This window comes from Falco rusticolus, chromosome 3 (genome assembly GCF_015220075.1).
Source record: "Falco rusticolus isolate bFalRus1 chromosome 3, bFalRus1.pri, whole genome shotgun sequence".
Classification (NCBI taxonomy): Eukaryota; Metazoa; Chordata; class Aves; order Falconiformes; family Falconidae; genus Falco; species Falco rusticolus.
In genome coordinates this window covers 83,453,120-83,472,703 of record NC_051189.1, presented here as the reverse complement: position 1 = coordinate 83,472,703, position 19,584 = coordinate 83,453,120, and the positions used below count along the sequence as shown (strand labels likewise).

General features: G+C 40.0%; 1 protein-coding gene across 9 annotated transcripts in view; it reads left to right on the top strand.

Moving 5' to 3' along the window:
• CTNND2 (catenin delta 2) overlaps positions 1 to 19,584 on the top strand; it is a 679,250-nt gene that overhangs the window by 235,234 nt on the left and 424,432 nt on the right. The window lies entirely within an intron of this gene.

Below are 19,584 nucleotides of genomic sequence, written 5' to 3'. Positions count from 1 at the left end.
TTGAAGAGTGATGTTTTACACAACATTCCTAAAAAACTGTTATTTTCACAGTACCTTTGACAATCTGTGTTATTTTCACTGTTTAATAATAATTTAAAGTATGTCTTAAAATTAGTTTTAAATCAATATAATGAACCTGCATAGCACATAATAAATAATTTGTTTCTAGTGTTGTAGGAGCTGACTGGCATATATTCTAAATAACTTTGGTATGCTGAGGATTTAAATTAGATGTAAATTAGACGTGTGTTCATATGTTCTGAGGTGCCAAACTATCCCTTTCATTTGACTGTGTATGCCAGAACTTCATTTGCTTTGTAGCTGTAGCTCTGTGCTAGAATCCTAAAGCAAAGTCACAACTTCAGTGAGGGAGGGAAGGGGAAGGTGAAAATGACACACAAATTCTTAAAAGATGCTGGGGGCACGTTTTTCATTTGGACATCTAGCTCAGATGTTGATACTTCCAACCAAAGGAGAAGGCTGTTCTTATTTTAACAGAGCGTAGACAGTCTTAAGGAAAGATGTAATCAGGAAGGGTTACAGATCCATCACACGTTTAATGAGACCCAAAGCACCTATCCAGTGTCTTTGGATACATCTCAGTAGTAGGTTCCACTGAAATGAAGTAGGTCAACAGAATGGGGAAAAGTTAATCTTTTTCCTCTGGGCTATGACAATGAACTATTTGGAGGATTACTGGAAAACATTCCTTAAAAGTTACAGGATTTGCTTTCATGGATAAGCTCTTGTGATAACATTTTCCTGAAACTTGTATCTTTAGGCTGTCGTCTTTAGCCTGTCATAGCAGGATTTTTTTTTTTTTTTTAAATTGTCAGTTTATACACATGATAACTTGCGTACAAACACAACAGTGCTACTTCAGAGCACATCTGTTACATGTGTGAATTTCTCTCTTTGCAGAAAATGTCACCTGTTCTAATCTTTTGGAAACACCAAAAGTCTGCCAAGTATACAAATATATATTTATACCGTCTGGAAAGACACAACGCATCTCAGTCATGTGAATGTGCTTGGTGATGTTTGAGGAAAAACAGTTGGAATAACTTCGGCTATGGCTCCTTTGTCATCCATTTTCCTGTAGATGCATGCATTAAGACAGAAATGGTAGTGCTTCATAAGATAAGATGCTTATTGTTTTAAATAGTAGCAAATTGTACATGTTTTAGACCATAAGCTGTAGTTACAGTATGTAGACAAGTAAGTTACAAAGCAGCCACCTATCACTTGCAAGTGCTCACAACAGCAGAGGACAGGAATGGTCGGTTTATAGTGCAACTTGGGGCCATCTCTGTTACTACCTGGATGTTCAGGTACCAGACTAGTGAGCGAGTTTGTACGGTGCAGCATCTGAGCTAAAAAAATCTTGACCTCCCTGACTTGGGTTTGCACTTCTTCACCTTTCTGGAAATGACAAATGCAGAAGCAACTTGACAGGTTTTGTTAGTCTGCTAAGCAGCCAGCACTTCTGGAAGCCAGGTGAGATTACCTTGCAGGCTAGATCTAGCCCTTGGAGTGCTGAGTGGCTGCCTCCAGCGTAGCATATGTAAGTTACAGGTCAGTAAAAGCATTCTAAGGATACCAGGAGGGCATGCTGAAGAGGATGCTGTACAGATTTTTGCATTTGTTCTCAAGCATTTGGGTATATGCAGCCCGTGTTTTGGTTCAAAAATACAGGACTGACAAGGAAATGGTCAGTCGTTATCATAATCCATAACAAAAGACAGCAAGTCGAGTCAGGGATATGTGTCCACTATACCATACAAGCACAAACCTATCCTTAGGGCAGCCGTCTTAAATCACGCTGAGGTGGTTGAAGTGTTCTCTCATATTTAAATTGTTTCCGTGCTTGATGAGACCATTGAGCAAGTCTCAGGCAGTTGGGGGGGTGGCTGTTCTGGCAGGCTGCAGGGTGGCCTTACTTCCATTGGGTCTCCTGAGTCTGAGAGTTGTCTTCTGTGGCTTGTGCAGCTTTCAGAAACATAATGTTTCTTTGATTTTGCTGTCATTTTGGTGTGGTGGGTTGGGATTTTTTTTTGTTTGTTTGGTTTTTGGGTTTTTTTTCCCAGGAATAAAGTTTGTTGCATTGGGAGTAACCAAGTGTGGCAATGATTCAGGCAGTTTTGCTCAACTTTCTCTTCTCTTAAACTTCTGCAGTGTTGCCATCCTGTCCTGCTATGGACAAGGCTTGCCAAGTTCTCAAAGGCTGCTCCAACTTAGGGGTGTCATTCTCTTTATCTGATACTACGTATCGCACCATATGGAATGTTTTTCATTAGGAATTGCTTGAGCTCATCTAAAAGCAGAAGTTTTCTACCTAAATTCGATGTTCTTTTTTTAGTCATTGAAGTGCTTAGAAATTGCACATGTAGCTGTGGTAAATGCAATATTTGAGATAAGTGGACTCACTTGCTCCTGAACAGAAGCACATACACAAATAGTACCTGCATTCACCTAAATGACTGAGGCTTTATTTGTCTATATATGCATGCAAATTAAAGTGGGTTTTGTATATTTCTGATTTCTGAGCTTTTTTCACACAAAACATGATTTGTTTTTTCGTATTTCAGATATTATTGAATTCCACTACTAGTGGGCTGTTACCAATTGATGTTTTGAGTCCTTAAAATCTCCTATGACATTATTTGAATGTCAGTATGCCTTTACCCTGCTTCTTTCTGTAGCGTGCTCAGAAATCATGAGGCTACTGTACGGCTTCAGCTCAGAATGGTTGGCAGCAATGATCTTCACTGTTTCCTGTTCTTACTTTTAGTTCTTTGGCATCAGTGTTATACTGCCTCAAAATGGAAAGGAGCTTGATGTAAAGGCAAGGTGTCCAAATGTTGGTTTCTAGAATTAACTTCTGTTAATAGGTTGTACCATAGGGGTGGCTGTGGCATGGCTGCAAGATAGAGCATGCAAAGAAACTGCCTGATAGGCTGTGATCTCCAAACAGACTCTGGATATCCATTTGGACAAACCCTAAAAGTCTTTATGGTTAAACCTTTTGTCCTGCCAGGGCCTCCTGGCCCTGTATTTACATTTCTATGATGGGAAACAAACTGAACCTAAGTTTTAATTAATACTGGCTCTTGAAAAACAGAAATGCTGCTCATAAAATCAGTGGAAATCCTATTTGGATGTAAGCAGGTTCTCCAAGCTCTAAACACAACCTACTTATGCAAGTTTCTCTCTTTCCTTCCCTTAAACTTGTATTTTTAATATTCATGGAATGCCTTAAAAGAATAATTAGTCATTTGGTTATCTGGTAGGAGAAATTAAGTGCAGATTTGAGACAGTCAGACCTGGGACTTTGCTTTTTCTGATTAATCTTTTTTTTGAATGACAGCGTAGGTTTAGCAAAAAACCCCAAACCAATCAAACAAACCAAAAACATGCTATGTCATCTAAAAAACAATATACCTTGGAAAGAAATTTGGAAAAATAAAATCTGTACATTGTGAAGGGATTGAAAACGTTCCTGCGGATGGGAGCCCCATCATTATTGTTTGCTAGCACTGTCCTTTTTGCTTCAGGACACCTTTCTGTCATGACATAATATATTTTCTATATATATTACGGAATTATTATTCATTATGATTTTTGTCATTTACCTCATGCTCATCTCAGTTGAAGTTTTGAAACATACATCAGTAAGGCACAGTGTAACTGGAAAACCAGTAGCTTTTATTTATTTATTTTTTAATTGGGTAGGAAACTGATTTTTTTTTTTTAAAAAAAATCAGTTTGGCCCAGTTTACCAAAACATCTGCAGGATTCATGAACAGCTTGTTGGCTGAGCTCAACAGCAGGAGAAGCTGTAATCGATCGGTTCTGCCCTCTTCAGCAGGTGTAATACCAGCTGATGGAAATTGCAATGCATGGTTTCAGGGGACATGTGGGTAATGTGTCCAGATGACAGCAACATCAACAAAGTACAGAAAAAAAACATGGGCAGATGTTTGGCTTATTCTGTCTACATGGTTACATGTACTTAAATTCACTCTAATGGAGTTTATCTACTTTCACGTTGTGGTTTGTTACAGAGAAGGATTTTATTGTAGGCTGCTAATCCTACAAAATGGTTCACCTGTTATAGCAGCCATGTTTTGCAGTGTCTTAGCTGCAGAATTACTTTTTTTTTTTAAAAAATAAAAATCTTTCTTTCAAAACATATTTGAGTGTTAGGTTTGTCTACAGCGGGATGAATTGCTTTGCAAGAATAACCTGCTACATGTCAAAACCACAGTGAGACTTCAGACCTTCCCAGACAGAAAGAAGATACATTACACACTTTTCAAACTTCACCCTTAAAAAAAATACAAAAATGTCTCTAGATTTATTGAACTGAACGATTTTTGCATTTGGTTTTCTACTGTGTGTCCCTGGAGTACAGTCAATTCTGAAATGGAACGTGGGCTAAACTTGATCAATAGAATATTAAAATAAATCAATAATTAAAAATATTTAGTCAGATTGTTAAATTGTGAGTCGTTGTTCTTCAGGTCCATATATGCATGAAAGAAACTGGTGGTGAATCCAGCTGTCCTGTAGTCAGAAGGTACTGTTGTCAGTATGCAGATATGGATAGAGCATCCCCTGTCTGTTATCTGTTCCAGTCTCTTCTCTCTTCATTTCCACTACTAGAACTCTTTAAAATTCTAAATCATCACTGCTTGCAAATTTAGATTCAGTGCTTTGCAAGATTAATTAAAAAATGTATCAAACTGTAATTTTGGGGTTTTATCTGTTATTCATTTAATGCAGCATGAAATTAACATCTGAATCAAACTGCAAAATTTTAGTAAATAAGATCCAGCATCTATTATAAGGCCTCATTATTCCATATACATAGTAATATTTTCAAAGTGCAATTTTTTCTTCTTCTTAAGCTGCTCAAAACAATTCCCCCTGTTTTTCAACAAGGCATTGTGTGTTGACGTTTGTAATTAGATCATTTGCATATAGTGGTTGTCATTAAAAAGTTAACATTTTCAGTAGTTACAATGTCATGGTATCAGAGTTATCCAAATCTTTCCCATTTCTATATGTTTAAAATTATAATTTAGGTCATGTAGTTCTTGTTGTTTTAACCATTATTTTCAGTGTTATTTCTCACATGATTGCTTCTCAGGCTCAGGTTTGTTTCACTTTAAATAATATTGTAGCCTCCATTTTAGTAGAGATTCTAACTGTTTTGGGGTTTTGTTTTTGGTTGGGCTTTTTTTAGGCAAAACATAGTTGCAAGTTATTTGCCTTAAGTCCTGTATCCAGAGCCATGTCTACTCAGTTGCTACGGCGATACTTGTCATCCTCTCCTCCCAAGATACAGACAGATGAGCGAGGTAGCAGTGATGTGTATAAAACTGTCTGTAAACTGACTAGCAGGTACAGTGCCTGTTTCACTCGGTTGGGAGATGTGCTCTCTAAATTCAGGGAAGGCAATTAAAATCCTGGGGAAGAAAAAATAATTGGTATCCGCTTCAGCACAACTCCAGGAGGTTATGCTCCCCTCTGTCCAGTCCTGACAATAATCAAGCTGCCAAACTTCATAACAGCATTAGGGTTGGTTTTAATTTTCCAGGCTGCCTCTTGGCTGTAGAGACAGTGCCTTATGCTTGTGGTAGTACTGAGTCTGAAAGGGTTCCCTACCTCTCTCCTGTGTCAAACACAAACTGGAAGAACAAAAGGTAGAAACTGTTTGCAGTGTGGAGATACAAAGCTGCTTAAAGGGAATGGATCTGAAGTTTTATAAGGGTTAGATTTTAAAAATCCACATTAAGTGGTATTGCACTGTTGTGGAGAGGTTATCTTTTCCAAAAAAATAATGTCAAAAGTGGTTAGAGACACTTCAAATTCCAATGATGCTGTCAAAGAAATCCCAAAAATTATTGAAAGGTCTCTGCCCACTTTTAACGAATGTATTCAAAGGAGGGAATGCTGTATTTCTTTCTCTCTGTCTTTCTTTTTCTGACTTTGCTCTGCCATGGACATGAGCCAGAGAAACGTCTCTCTTGGTCAATGCAGTCACTTGTTGGAGGAAATGAAATAGAGTGACTACAGTTGGTGCATCTCATTAAATCATTTCTTTCATTCTAATTCCAGTGACTGCTTTTGGAAATGATACACACTTTGCCAGGCATGTAATATCAAAACCCGGTCCTTACCCAATAGAAATCAAGCTGTAGGATTGGGAATGTAAGACAAAAATAAGAAAACTTAACTTTAGGTGAAATTTGGCTTAAAAATCTGACTTTCCTACACTAAATATGTTCTCTTGTTTTTTAAGCCAAAGAGGAAATTTGAAGTTTCCAGCACTTGCTAAGTAATCAGTTTGATGTCACATTTTGCTTGTCAAGTGGTTGGATAATCTAAACCACACAAGGAATAGACAACAAAACAGGCCCAGAAAATTAAGTAGACTTTCTTTAGCATTGCAATTGTTGCTGTTACTTGTGTATTCCAGTCTGCTGAGACTCTCCTCGAAAGGTTTGAATCAAAAGAGCCAGGCTTACTCAGCAAAGAGGCTTCTCGGGGCTATATCTAATGTAGCTTCTCAAACAGAGTAGGGAGAGTTAGTGTTTTGCATGGGACAGGCTGTTACTGAAATTGGAGAGTGTCTGTGAACAGACAGCAATGAATCTTGCAAGATTCAACAAGATGAAGCATCCATGATCAATTCAGAAAATTATATTCTCCCATATAACTTTTCATATAAATGGACATTCCTAGTCTTCAGGCACGCAAGGAGTAAATTATACCTTTCACACTGGTCAGAACACTTGAGAAATTCTCACTTTCACTGCAGTGGTATTCTAAGGGGGAGAGTAATTCTAATGGCTCGGGAAGTTACCTAATACTATGTGCATGGCAACTGTCTAGTAAAATTTTTATGCTTCAGGGATGACGTGTTTGCCTCAATAACCTTGGTAATGCTAGTTGCAGACAGGGGTATGCCCCCTAATCCCATGCACCAGAACATGCTGGGGGCCGCCCAGGTGGCAAGCAGCTTTGCAGAAAAGAACCTGGGGGTCCTAGTGGATGCCAAATTGAACAGGAGCCAGAAACATGCCCTTGTGGCAAAGGCGGCCACCGGTATCCTGGGCTGCCTTGGGAGGAGTGTTACCAGCAGGTCAGGGGAGGTGATCCTTCCCTTCTGGTCAGTACTGGTGATTCCACACCTGGAACATCTGGAGCACACCTGGGTCCAATTCAGGGCATCTCAGTTCCATATAGATATGGATGCATTGGAGGGTGCCCAGTGAAGGGCCACGAAGCTGATGAAGGGACTAGAGAGGCTGAGAGAGCTGGGACTGTTCAGCCTGGAGAAGAGATGGCTCGAGGTGATCTTATTAACCTATCTAAACACTTGAAGAGAAGAGGGGGCCAGGCTCTTTTCCGTGGTGCCCAGTGACAGGACCAGAAGTAGTGGGCACAAACTGAAACACAGGAGGTTCTCCTTGAATATCAGGAAATGCTTTTTCACTGTGAGGGTGACCAAGCACTGGCACAGGTTACCCAAAGGGGTTGTGACACCTCCATCCATGGAGATATTCAGAAGCTGTCTGGACATGGTCCTGGACAACCAGCTGTAGGTGGCCCTGCTTGAACGAGGGGTTTAGACCAGATGAGCTCCAGAGGTCCCTTCCAACTTCAGCCCATCCGTGATCCTGTAGAGACGCATGCCATGTATGGTTCAAGCCTATGTGTGGTGCTGGTAGATCGCATTGCAGTTTGTGAGCAGGTTGGGGGTTGGAAGTGGCCGAGTAATTTCATGTCTTTGGTGTGGTGTGCAAGCATGGATTGCAATTCCAAACTCTCATTGTTTCATCTAGCCACAATCACTCAGGAGTGTCACATTTCATCTCCTTTCTGTGTCTGAGACATTGAGCTGTGGGAATCGTACGGCTGTAACAAAATAATCCCAACACACACGTGGTCCTGAGATGCTAAAAAATCCAGTTAAGACTTTGGTACCCACAGGTTTGGTGTTGGTGATTTGTGAAGTAAAAATGAGGTCCCCTCGTGCTGTTTCAATTCATGGCAGGTGTACATCTCCACATCTCCTTTACCAGGGAGCAGCCAGAAATGCATCTGACAGAGAATCGCAGGCAATGTGCTCTGAGACCCTGGGAGGAGGGGAGAGCCAAGCACTTGCTGGCCATCACAGACCTGCACCTTTCTGCTTACCTGCACAACTGGGCACTCCAGCCAGTGTGGATCACAGCAGCTCTCACCAGACACAAAGGAGGTTTCTGTGCTGCATGGTGCTGCCTGGTCCTTCCATCCCTCACAGGCCGTGTAGTCAGCTCGCTTCTGCTCCTGATGCCTCACAGTGCCTTGTCCAGGGAGGTGAGAGGGAGCTTTTCTGGGGCAGTGGTTCTTCTTGCCTCCCTCCCTCCCTGACCATTTTGGAGTGGGTTGGCTGGCGCTGCTATGGAAACAGTGCCTGCATTTGAAGAAGGGGGAATGTGTGTGGCATTCAGTGGCTGCCAGGTGTGGGGAGGAGAGAGCCTGCGTTTTAGCCAGTCCAAGTTCCCACTGTGGGGAGAGATGTCTGATTTAAGATGGGGGGCAGGGGGAAGAACAGATATGGCTTTAAATCACAGCTCAGAAGCCATGGTTGGAAATCAATTTGAACCCTATTTCTGCCATTAAATTTGCTTAAAGGACTAAATTTAAAATTCAGTATGTGCTGGCTGGTTTTTATTTACTTTGCATTTCCTTTTCAATACTGTGATATCATGAACTGATCTGTTCTGAAAAGGGAGTTGCAACTCCTACCTGCTTGTTCTGCACTGGGGGTTGGGGACTTCAGTGACCAGGCACATACAAATGCACATCTTGGACAAAATCGTTGGAGTTATTAACAGTAATAGAAGGTTCCTGTATTTATCACATGGGGATAGATACAATTTTGGCCGCAGTGTTTTGCTGTAGTAAAGGCTTGAATTTCAGATGACTTCCACAGTAATGTCAATGAGATATCCTGATTACAGTTACAGAACAAGTTGATTAATTTATTATTTTCACTCCCTCCCTCCCTTTCTCTTTTTGTCATTCCCCTGATTCAATGACAGTAACAATGAATCCTATGGTGCTTTTATTGTGTAATTGTATCACAGCAGTAACTCCACTATCTCTCCTGTAAGGAACATCCCTGTAGAGATGCTTCTGTCCATTTTAATTTATTGACAGTTTCCTGAACAGCATTTTAGTGACGACTAGTCTTTGAACTGAAATCGGTCCTGTAATTGCGGAAGCAACATGATTATTTTAGTGAGGCTTTGTAATTTTGGAGTGCAACGAGTGTTGATTATGTGTTTGATCTCCCAGAGCCATAACCACGTATCTAGTCCAGTACGTTTAATTCTTTTGTTCCATTCACTGTTTTACTTAGAATGAGTAGTGGAAATCAAGGAGTCCTTTTGTTTGTTTGTTTGAGGATTCAATAGCAAGACTGTTTTGTGTTTTATTGGAAGAATAGCCCAGATTCCCAAACTGGATGTTTTATGGATGAAAATCTGGTTTTAAATAATAATAATAATAAAAAAAAAAACACCAAAAAACCCCCACAAAAAAACCCCCACACAAACAAAAAAACCCCACCAACAAACTGATTAATTGTGTTTTCTGGTTTCTGTTTTTCTGGTTTGTGGCCATAAATGTATGTTTCATTAAAGAGAACTTGGAAGTTGGACAACTTGCCTTCACCAGTGACTATAAGTATATGCTGAAGGAAGAGTAAGAACAGGGCAAGCGTAAATGATACTGTCTCCTAATACTCAAAAGCCACCTGTTTTCAGATTTCCGTAACCCATTGAAGTTAAGTGCTTAGTAACCATCAGAAGCATGCCTGTTACATAAAGAGCCATCTTTTTTCATCTGTTTTCAAGTCTGGCTCTTATTTGCTTCATTTGATATGTTCTGACTTCTTGTATTGGAAGAGCCAGCGAATATGCCATGCGGGATTTTGTAGATCTCTGCAGTGTCCTCCTTAAGCTCTCTCCTTTCCAAACTGAAGATTCCTGATTTCATTGTTCCTTCTACAGAATCCATTTCATACCTGTAATTATCTTCATAGCCCTTTTTTCTCTCTCTCCACTTCTGCTACATCATTTCAGACATGGGAAGAGCTGGACTTCACACGATTTTCAAGATGCTAGCGCACCGCGAATTTATTCAGTGGCATAAGACTGTTGGTGTTCGTGTCTTGGTAAGAAAGCTGGTGATCAAATGGTAGTGACACGACACTCCTGTGGCAGCACATAAGGCTGTTCCTGGGATGCAGAAACATTGACCAGCCAGAGCCCCTGTGGGGGGATGTGGCCATTTGGTTGAGGGACAGTGGGGAGGGCCTGGTACTCCTGGCTGGGGTGGGCAGGATGGGGACTGCCAAAGCTGGCAGGCATAGGACCTGCAGGCAGAGCTCCGCAGGTTGTGCTGCAGCAGGTGGAGTGAGCAGGAAACTAATAGGATGTCAAGCGGCAGTGCTGCAGGGGCGAGGGCCAAGGCCCTGGTGTACGGACAAGGGAAGCCCAGAGGCAAGCTTAAACAGGGAAGGAATAGCAGTGCACAGAACAAGGCACCCTGGAAGCTTGTGACTGTGGCAGTAAGACAGCAGCTCTTCCCTCATCTGGAAACATTCAGCTGAAGAACAGTTATGGGCTCCTGGGAACAGACTGGAAGAATCAACACATTACCTGGGAAGAAACAACCAGGCCAACAGATCAAGAGGTCTCAACTGTCAGGGGAAAAAAAAGTACTGAGGGTTAACAGCAGAGACTTCTTTGGTGGCAAACTGAGGGTATGCATCTGCTGACCTGACACAGTCATGTAAAGTTTGCTGCTTGCCTGGAGTCAAAATACAGCTGAAATCCTTCATAGCTACACAGCCAAGACTCATCGGTTCCAAGGACTTGCTACTCTTCCATGTGGACACCAATGATACTGCAAAGTGTGATTGGGAAAAAATTAACCAGGACTGCAGAGTCTTTGGGGTTAAAGTTAAGGAAAAAGGAGCTAAGGTTGTTTTCTCCTTAGTATTGCCAGGGAAGGGTGTAGACAGAAACAGGCACGTTGTCTAGGTCAACACCTGGCTGTGTAGCTGGTGTCACTGACAGTCCTTCTACATGATCAGGGGACTGTGATCTTCAGAGTTAAGGGATCCACTTTTTAAAGAAGTACAAGGAAGCCTTTACCAATAGACTGGCAAATTGGACTTTAAATGAGTTTTTTTCAGGGTGAAGACAATTAAGGCTGGAGGGGGCAAGGTGAAAGCATGTGTGGAGCAGAGCTGTAGGTGAGGCTACCAGCTACCACCCTCCCCTGAGAGACAAGGAGCAGTGGCTCATCATCTCAAATGCCTGTGCACCAGCCCTTGCGCTCTGGGGAAGAAAACAGAAATAGTGAAGTTTTTTGTGCAGTCGCAGTTACGGTGTCATTGGAAAGACATAAAAACAAACAATTTGGAAAAACACTGAGCTACTAAGAGAGCTCAAATGAGATGAGGTGCACTAGAGCATTGCAGACGGGTGTAAACTCCCAAAGAGGAATATAGAAATACTGCTTCAGTGTGCAGAGATGCAATTAGGCGAAAGTTCAGCTGGAGCTCTAACTAGCAAGAGATAGCAGGAATAACATAAAAGTTTCTGCAGGTATGTTAGCAGGAAGCGCAAGTACAAGAAAGATGTTAGCCCATTGCTGAATAGGGCCAGCATCTTCAAAAAAATGGGACAGGAAAGACTGAGGCGCTCAGCCTGTCTTCCAGGTAACGTTGGGCCCCAAAACTTGTATGTCAAGCAGCGATGATGAAACAAATGGCAAACTACTGATAGAAGAGGATCAAGTGAGGGACCATCTGTACAAATTGGACAAGTACAACTCCTGTGTGACCTGATAGGATGTGGCTGAAGGTGCTGAGAGTTGTCTGGTATCATTAAAAAACTAATACTTAACATCTTTGAAGGGTCATGGAAGTAAGGGGCAATCCCATATATCTGGAAGAGAGCAATATACAGACATCTACAAAAAGGACAGAAAGGTAGATCCATGAAACTACAGACCAGTCACCCTTATGTTTCTGGGAAAAAGTATGCAACTCAGTGGAAGCACTGGCAGGCTGTTGAAGGGCATGTGAAGTTAGGATCGATTTGGCTCCATGAGGGTCACATTCTGTTTATCTGCATGGAATTTCGTCTCCCACTTTGTATGCTTTTTCAGGCTGTGAAAACATCCTTCTGAAATTCTCTGTTGTTGCCCTTCAGCGTTACTGTTCTGCATGATTTTGTGTTGTTGCCAGATGTGGGCACGCTGTTGTTCACTCCTTGTTTCGAGTAGTTTGTTTATGTATTGAACTCTGTGGAACACAAGACAAGTCACTGGTGGACACCTTCAGCTGTAAGAATTTACCACTTATTTCTAGTCTTGACCTCCTATTTAAGAAAGTACTTATCCATACAGAAACCTTCTGGATAAGTAGTTTATGTTTATGTTGGTGTACACTAATTGCATTCATGTTGTAGGCTCAACTAATTTGCCTGATACGACTGTCTGGCTTCCTGCTCTGTAGTCTTACAGATCTCCTTGGGAACTGACATTGCATTCAATTTCTTTCGGTTCTCGGGTATTACATCTGTTTTAAGCTATGTATTTTTTAGTCCCTGCAGAACTCTTGAGTGAATACTGTATGATCTTCCAATTTGTTACTGTTTATTCTGTCAGTTTGTTTCATGACCTGTTCTACAGTCACTTCAATTTCAGGCAGATTCTGTGATAAGACTAGCTCAGTGAGTTCTTAGCATGGGATTTTCCCATGAAATAGTAAAAAACTGTTCTAAAGGATTCATTTAGTTTCTCTTCAATGAACCTTTTTGTATCCTGATCACCCAGGGGCTCTGTAGACTCTCCAGGCAGCTTCTTGCTCCTGATGCATTTGAAGAAAGATTTTTTTTGTTTGCTTTGGAAACTTCGACTGTTCGTCCCTATAGAACCATATTGTGCTGTCTTGTGTTTTTATATTTAACCTGTCAGCATTTATGGTCTTTGAATTTCTTCATTTGAAGATGATTTCAGCTTTCAGAAAAAACATTTTTGTTTCCAGTGACTTCCTTTGCCCTCCTGCTCAACTGTGCTAACTTCTTTTTGATATGTCTTAGGCTTTGCTTGATACACTGCATTGGCTCTGTGCTTCCAATATGGGGCATCAAGTAGTTTCCATACTGCCTAGGAGGAGTTGACACTTAGCTTGAAACAAACTTTTTGATTTTTTATTACATATTTTCTCTTTTTATGTAGTTTATAACTGGCAGGTTTTCTGACTTCTATAAGGATGTTGGATCTGAGCACAGAATAATCAGAGTGGCTTCTCAGCTGCAAGATGTCAAACCAGCTTTTGTGCATTACCTGAGACCAAGTCAAGAATTGCATCTTTTCTTGTGGGCATCTGAAGCAGCTGCCTATGATAGTGTCCAAAATTCAGTCTGTGCCATGCTTTCCTGGTCATGTTTTTTGACTGTACAAACTACAGGGGTAATTGAAGACTCCCAAAACTATAGCATTTTGTACCCTTCTTTCAAAATATGTCTTGGTCCTGATGGACAGCCAGTACTGCCGACTCCATACTGTGTCAACCCATGCAAGTTCTTTTTATTCAATGAGATTGTTAATTTGAATTAGTTCTAAGCTGTTTCCCTATCTTTGACTGTACTAAAAATGTTATCCTGAACTGCATGTTCCTCACCTATTTGTTTTCAAACAGGTAATTTTTAGACTGTAATTTCATTATGAAAACCTTTTTACTTTGTTCAAAAGATGAGCTAGAAATTAGGATAGTAAGATCATAATGATACTTCTTAAAAATAACATTTTCATTACTAATTGCTTTTCTCTTTCATAAGGAACAATAAGAATCTGTTGGGAATTTCATTAATCTGGTATTTCTGCAGGGTAGCCAGAAAAGGAATGAATTGCCTAATTATTTTACTAGTTGTCTTCTTTGTAATAAAAGGTGTAATAAAAGAGTAAAGATTCAAAAGCACAGTTTGGGCTATTAAAGTTAACTGCTACTTCCACAGAATCATCTGTGAGAGAAAATGTGCTAATCTCGAGGGTTTGCAGTTCCTGAGTTCAAATTTTTTTAGCCGTTTGAAAACTTGGGTTTTGTTTTTTGTTCTTTGTTTTTTTCTGTAACAATATTACTGCAAATAAGTGAATTATTTGACTAATCATGTAGTGTCTGCTACCCTTTTTTTGTTCAGAAACATCTCTATGTTTGTTCCTTACAGTATTGTTGTAATCCTCTATTTATTTGAAAGGGCATCCACATTCAGTTAGTATAGCAAACTGAGTCTTGCAAGTATGCAAAAGATCAAGCTTCTGTGTTGTTAGCTGTAAGACAAGAAGACCCAAAATCCTATAGGTATTGATTTGCATGCAGTAGGTTACCCTAAGAAAAATAAGCCAAATTTGTTTTGTTAGATAACTTTTGAATCCTTTACTATCATGCTAATGACTAGCTCTTTATATAGATGCTCATGGAAATATTCAGATCTAATATCCCAATTAATTCAGAGATTCAAGGATAATTGTAAATTATGGAGTCTATCCTTGGATGTGCTGCACTGACATTCTACGTATGGATTGAGAAGTCAGTCTGTCTTACGAGGCAAGGAAAATCAAAAGAGAAAATTGTTCACCAGAGTTAATTTCTCCAATGGAAGCAGAAGAAGAAGGAAGGAGATGTCTAATCCATTAGACCATTCTGAATTAGTGTTAAGGCAATGATTTATAATGCTGGCTCTCCATCTTTACGCAATGCCTAGGATGATGTGCATCTTGAAAACTCTGTAAGGGAGAACTAGTTTAAAGATGTATAAATAGGGAACTGGAGAACCCTGTGAATAAAATGCTGGAGAAGACTTTAGATATCTAAGCATGTAGATAGACTGCACAAAAAGTGTTGTGTGTTACTGGTATGCACATATGTTGCTGTGTATTCTGACACTTCTGTAGCTATTGGTAGCATCTTGGCATAATGCCCATCAGACCACAGATCAGATCAGAGGAGAAAGGGAGACTGGAAACCGAGTGTGTTGTCAGAATGAGAAAAATGTTTTCTTAGTGCTTTGATGTCTACAATATTTTTAGAAGTTTCACTTTTTGAAACCATTTTGTCTCACTTTCTTGGCTTTTCACGTCTTTAAACCATGCAAATATTTTTTACATAGTAATAAAGCATTTTCCAGCTGCAAAAGGACTGTATTGCTGTTCTCAGAACAAAACTACCCTACAGATATATATTGGAAAATCAAGGTAAAAGGCACAGTTCTGTCTGTTATATTAGATTTGCCAAACATGCAAAGTCAGCCTCCAAAAACTGCTAATGTAAATGGAATTACCCTTTTCCTTTCCACTTAGATGTAGTAAATCTTTGCGCTGGGACAACTGAAAGAAATCTTTCTGCATGGACAAAATGAGAATTAGAAGCTTGGTCCAGTGTAACACTGAAGAGTCAGGGTCTGTTACTAAACTCCCGCTCTGTTTTTCTCACTCTCCTTCGAGAAGATCCACCATCTCTGAGGTTTTGTTTTGCTCCTACATTGAGGTTTACAATTAACAACAGTAATCCTTAAAGCAAGTCAAAGCGAGCGAGTTAGGAAATCAATTTATCTTAAATTCCTTCTGCAGAAGATGGAGAAACAGAAGTATGAGATTTAGAAGACTCTTAGTAATTCGGATCCTGTCTTAACACTCCAAGGCTTTTACTTACGCTTTATTACTTAGGGGACTGAAATAGTTTGCATGGGAGGAATAGCACAGTGATCATGGTGGGTGATAAACCATTAGGCGTGTTGGCAAGGGATGCAAAAACTAGTGAGAAGAAAAAAAAGAAAGGAATGAGCTAAAAGACTAAAGCTGAATACAAAACAGCGAGAAGAAAAAATGGGATAAAAAAGGACCAGGCAATTTGTAACAGAAAAATGGAGATAATTTAAATAACTTTGGTGATTGTGCTGGAGAAGAAATAATACAATTTCCCTAGGAACAGAAGTCCAGGCAATTGGGCAGTGTGCCTTCAGAGAGCAAGGCTTGTCTGTAACTCACAGAGGAACAGGGCATTGTGCCTGGAGAGCTGAAACATGCAACTGAATGCAATTGTGACCTCATTTGTATCAGGGTCCTAAAAATAGAAAAAAAAAATAGGGTCTGATTTCTATTAAAATTGTTAAAGGCATGAAAGGGACTTCTTTCAAGTAATCTTACACGAAAAAGACAGAATAATTTATTTTTAAACATTGTAATCAACCAGACTAGTTCTTTACCTTGTAAATAACCCATATGCATAATAGCCCAGATGCCATGCTAATCTCAAGTAAAGAAGCATGGGTTTGCTAAAACCCTCAGATCAGGTGAGGGAGTAAGCTAGAGAAACACAGGTTCCAGCTGATAAAATATTAGCGCTTACATCAAGTCAGATGTGTCTTCATGTAACCTTGATGATCGTCAAGAGAGTTTGATAGCCTCTGATCTCTAATCCATAATGCAGATTACCATAAGACTTGGAAAAATTTCCAGAGCTCATCAGTTCTAGGGCCATGGAAAAACTAGATTAAGAAACCTCTGGAGGTCTACTCCAAGCAGGTCTAACTCTGTTGTTAGATCAGATGTAAGTTGACTTTCAAAATCTTGAAGAATGGAGATTCTACAACCTACCTGGGCAGCCTGTTTCAGTGTTTAACCACCCTTGCTGTGTTTGCTTTTGGGACTTGGGTGGGTTTTTTTGTTGCTGTTGTTTGTTTGTGGGTTTTTTCCTTATATCCAGTCAGAATTTACCTCATTGCAACTTGTGACTTCTTGCCTTTGTCTCTTTGCTCTATACCTCTGCCAAGAGCCTGGTGATGTCTTCACTATAATTCCCCATTAAAAAGGCTGCAATTAAATCCTCCCTAGTCCTTCTCATCTCCACACTAAACAAATCAAATACCTTCAGCTTCTTGTATAATGTGTGTGCATCAATCTCCTCACCATCTTTGTGGGCCTCTGGTGGCCTTGCTTCAAAATCTTGTCATGTCTCTTGTCCTGGCGGTCCAAAACCAGGCACTGTACTCAAAATGCAGCTTCAGGAGTACCAAATAAAAGGGAATAATTACTTCCTTGTTCTGCTAGAAGCTCTCTTGCTAGTGCAGTGAAATAAGTGGTTGGGCATCATCACCACAGGAATGCACTGCGGAGTCACAGGTAATCATCATTCACCAGACCGCGGGTCCTTTCTGTGGAGGTGCTGTGTTGTTATGTGGGACTCCATCCTCCATGCAGGATTTATCATTTTTCTTTCTTGAACTTCATGACACTATCTTTGGCGTGTTCCTTCAACTTGTCAAGGTTCCTCTGAATGGTAGTCCTGCCCTCCAATGTATGAATTGATTCCTTCAGGCTGATGTTACCTGCAAACTTGCTGTTGCATGTAGGCAAAATTGTGGCTATTAAGTCTGGGTTTTTTCAGACTTAAGGGGTTTTTTTTGCCTTCATTAAGATTTTGCAACAACATACCCACTGCTGACTTTCTGAAGTTGCAACCTCTGTGCTTATCTGATTATTACCTTGTTGTGAGCTCTTTCTCTCACCCCCATGTTATTCAGTGAAAGGGAAGAGTGAAACAATCCAGTGAAAAAGGATAAGAACAACTGAAAACACAGTCCAACAAAGAAAGCAGAGAAGCTGGAAGAAGCAAATGTTACATTCTAAAGCCCAGTTTTGAAGCTTCTGAACAATATTCAGTGTCAGATGGATAGGAGCATTGCTATGATGTTTTCATCCTGTTTGAAACCGACATTCTGTTTTCCTTCTACTTACAGGATGGTCTATCAGGTCTGGTTTGTGTCCAAACCTGTCCCTAGATTTCTGCCAAATTAAACTACCATAGATTTTGCTGTTTTCTTCAGGAAGTGTGTGCCCCAATTTTAACTGCTCATGTGTGTCTGGTACAACAGATTAACAATAATTTGTTGTGAACACCACCCTAAATAATGACATTTACTTGGAGTTTATAGATGTGCAGTATATGGAATTTCGCATGATACCATAGGATCTGCTTAGCAATATACACATACTACTTGTGACATTAATTGAGGTGCGGTTTTTCTCATATAATAGGTTACAACAAGATAGAGCCAATATTGTACATTCTACAGCCTGTGTATTTCAGGAAGTTCTGTGGTTTCTGAGATACTCCTATGAAAGATTTCAATCCAGGAGATTATTTATTTATTTGTGTAGCTGTAATCAGGCTTTCTCTATTCATCTCACCAGGGATTCCCAGCTTTACCTCAGTGCTGTTATTTGTCTGTACTTGACGATTCAAATGATCATCAGTGCACCAGTTTGTTTTGTATAGTATATTTATAGTCAAAAGCTATATGTTTTTCCTCTTTAATGTTACGACCTTAAGATTCTTGGGAATTTAATAAATCCACAAGGCTATTCAGCCTAAATTTAGATATTTTTTTTTTTTTACTTTTTTTTTGTATCAGCTGCTTTTTGCTGTCTACTGCTTTTGCTGTGTCTTTTGCTTAGCATCAACACATGTCTCTCTGGGAAAGGACTGAGGGATTACTTTAAGATTGTAAAGAACAGAGTAAAGTGAGATCAGCTCTGAGTATCAGCCAAATTTCTTTTGAGCTGTTTTACCTCTCCCAACATTCAAATGGGTCAATACAAACCACCTAGCAGATACAAAACATGAAAATAACCAAATACCCTCTTGGTGTGCTCTGAAATCAGGAGTTCTTAACCTGTCTGAAGGCTGTGAAGATCTCTATCAGGCGTATTCAGTTTCTGGACCACTGTGAAACATATGACTTGACTCAGGTCTTATTTAATGCTTGAAGTTTTGGTGGCTGCAGAGGGTAGATAAAACCCATACTGAGAAAAAACCCAAAACGTCCAATTTCCATCCATGGAATAATGAATATTTTTTACTAAAAGACCTCATGTTAGTGGACAAATACCACTTTTAAAGATAAATTTTCAAAACAATTTGATAAATTGTCTTTATCATGAAGTTGCTCCCTTTGCCAGCGGTTCTCCTGAATGATTTCTCTGGATTGCTCTTGTCTCTCTAATCTTCCTGTTGGCTTCCCAATCCCATACCCTTTATGGTGTTAAGTGCTAAGGATTGCCAGACTGGGCTTTTCACTTCCCAGTGCCTTTGGATGTGCACTTGGGTCTAGCATCATTGCCCTTTGTAGGACAGTTCATGAAGCTGCACTTGATGTGTCATTACTTAAATTAATTTTGATGTTGCAGTTCTTCATTCTGAAATTGTCTCAACAATACATTTGCATAATCGGTGGATAGGAATTTGATTTTAGTTTTGATATTCTGATTAGCTTGATTCAGATAAATAATAGACGGTTGTGAAGATAACAACATGGCATGAACTGGTGAAAATGAACTGGTAAACAGAACAAATAAGACAAATGACAGAATCGGGTTCAGTGGTTATTTTTATAAAATGTAAGGAAATACTATTTCTAGTTTCTGTCTTGCTCTGTGGCAGCTGCTTGA